This window comes from Mizuhopecten yessoensis, unplaced genomic scaffold, assembly GCF_002113885.1.
Source record: "Mizuhopecten yessoensis strain PY_sf001 unplaced genomic scaffold, ASM211388v2 scaffold6443, whole genome shotgun sequence".
NCBI lineage: Eukaryota > Metazoa > Mollusca > Bivalvia > Pectinida > Pectinidae > Mizuhopecten > Mizuhopecten yessoensis.
Genome location: NW_018406552.1, coordinates 318,779 through 319,031, shown reverse-complemented (window position 1 = coordinate 319,031; position 253 = coordinate 318,779). Strand labels below are relative to the sequence as shown.

The 253-nt window shown below is 32.0% G+C and overlaps 1 protein-coding gene across 2 annotated transcripts in view; it reads right to left on the bottom strand.

Moving 5' to 3' along the window:
* Positions 1-253, bottom strand: part of LOC110452158 (HD domain-containing protein 2-like) — a 14,945-nt gene that overhangs the window by 7,346 nt on the left and 7,346 nt on the right. The window lies entirely within an intron of this gene.

Here is a 253-nt window from a genome sequence, read left to right as displayed (position 1 = left end):
ATTTATTGTGCAGTGAGGATAGTTTGTCATTATTACCTGTCTTTACTTATTGTACAGTGAGGATAGTTTGTCATTATTACCTGTCTTTATTTATTGTGCAGTGAGGATAGTTTGTCATTATTACCTGTCTTTATTTATTGTGCAGTGAGGATAGTTTGTCATTATTACCTGTCTTTATTTATTGTGCAGTGAGGATAGTTTGTCATTATTACCTGTCTTTAGTTATTGTGCAGTGAGGATAGTTTGTCATTAT